The sequence below is a fragment of the Littorina saxatilis genome, linkage group LG7, assembly GCF_037325665.1.
Source record: "Littorina saxatilis isolate snail1 linkage group LG7, US_GU_Lsax_2.0, whole genome shotgun sequence".
Classification (NCBI taxonomy): domain Eukaryota; kingdom Metazoa; phylum Mollusca; class Gastropoda; order Littorinimorpha; family Littorinidae; genus Littorina; species Littorina saxatilis.
Window position 1 is genome coordinate 52,727,726 of NC_090251.1, and position 2,174 is coordinate 52,729,899.

Below are 2,174 nucleotides of genomic sequence, written 5' to 3' on the forward strand. Positions count from 1 at the left end.
ACGCAGTGAAACTGACGAGCCTGTTTAGCGCGGTAGTGGTTTCGCTGTGCTGCATAGCACGCTTTTCTGTACCTCTCTTCGTTATAACTTTCTGAGCGTGTTTTTAATCCAAACATATCATATCTATATGTTTTTGGAATCAGGAACCGACAAGGAATAAGATGAAATTGTTTTTAAATCGATTTGGGAAATTTAATTTTGATCATAATTTTTATATTTTTAATTTACAGAGCTTGTGTTTAATCCGAATATAACATATTTATATGTTTTGGGAATCAGACAATGATGAAGAATAAGATGAACGTCATTTTGGATCGTTTTATAAAAAAAAAATGTAATTACAATTTTCCGATTTTTAATGACCAAAGTTAATTTTTAAGCCACCAAGCTGAAATGCAATACCAAAGTCCGGCCTTCGTCGAAGATTGCTTTACAAAAATTTCAATCAATTTGATTGAAAAATGAGGGTGTGACAGTGCCGCCTCAACTTTTACAAAAAGCCGGATATGACGTCATCAAAGACAATTATCGAAAAAAAGAAAATAATGACCGGGGATATCATTCTCAGGAACTCTCATGTAACATTTCATAAAGATCGGTCCAGTAGTTTACTCTAAATCGCTCTACACACACACACACACACACACACACACACACGCACACACACACACACACACACACACACACACACACACACACACACGCGCACACACACACACACATACACCACGACCCTCGTCTCGATTCCCCCTCTGTGTTAAAACATTTAGTCAAAACTTGACTAAATGTAAAAAGGATGGAAGTAAAGACAAACCTACTAAATTGATAAGTTTTTATTTATTACTCGGGCAATAAGCGTAGGGAGCGAACAAAGGGAAAGAGAGGACAAAAGAGAGAGAGTTCTACCGTTCCCACAAGTGCAACAAGTTGATGTATTTTGTAGGTTTGTCAATAATTCCTTATACCGTGATTCATTTTGCTCGTCTTTTCACTGGACCTGTCATCGTTAATTCGTTTTACAACAGAGCCCATGACAATAACAGAATATATGATGCTTTCATGATATATTACCCTTACTTCGGCTGTAAACCCCATCATAAAAGGATATCTCTTCCACCAACGTACCCTTTGAAATCGTGCACAAACCTGCGGGAGTTTTCATTTTGGTTGGAACAACATCCTATTCGCGAAAAGAAACCAGACAGGTGCATTTTGGTGTCAATCTTCGCGATGCGGCTGTTTGTCTTCAACTCGATGATTCCGTTAATAGGAGAACTGTATATGTCGTGCGGAATTCACGGAATTGTCAATTTCGCGGAATCGGTAATGTCACGTTTCAATATCACAATAAGGTGATTATGAACGGTTATTTACTTCTAACTAACCACACCACGATCCATTCTCGCAGTCATACAAATAGATAGAATCCCACAAAAGTATAAGTTTCAGACGCCTGTTTATGTAATATCACGCCACCTCCCTCGAGACTTAACTCCAAAAGATGTTCTTTTTACGTTCAAAACGTAAAAACAAGTGGTCACTGACAAAAATGCCAGTTAAAGTACAGAAAATAATAATAACACGCTGATCCCGTGTATAGTTAGGAAAAGTTAATGATCTGCCTTAAAGTGCTAATTGTATGCAGGTGTCACACACCCCACGTCGTCACCACTCGAATATAATCATTAATCACACAGATGACTTGGTGGTAAGGGTGCAAAAGACATTGTGCAACTTAGCTTTTTGCCACTGAGTGGGCGGCCGTAATTAGTCTGTAGTCTCCACAACTGATCCGTTGAATGTAGTGCCGGTTAGCGTGGCAACGAAGCAGGGAACAGTGGAGACATCAGGCGCCTCACTCAGTCGCTGAAGATCCTCCCCGTAGTCTACCAGAAAGATGTAGAAGACGCGTAGATGGGGACGGCGACAGCGACAGCAAATCACCAATACAGCAGGTTAGCAGGTTACAACAATGCCGCGGACGACCTGGTTACAGCATCCCGGCGTAGCACGTAGTAGAATACGTAGGCAGCAACAGAAGAAGGCTTCAACAAAAAGCCTCGGTGCACTAAACATGTCATGCTACCCCTCACACCCCACCTTTAAACATGTCACCCTGATTATCTCATCGAGCACGTGGGCCTGCACAAACGGACTTTTACAACAACAAATCA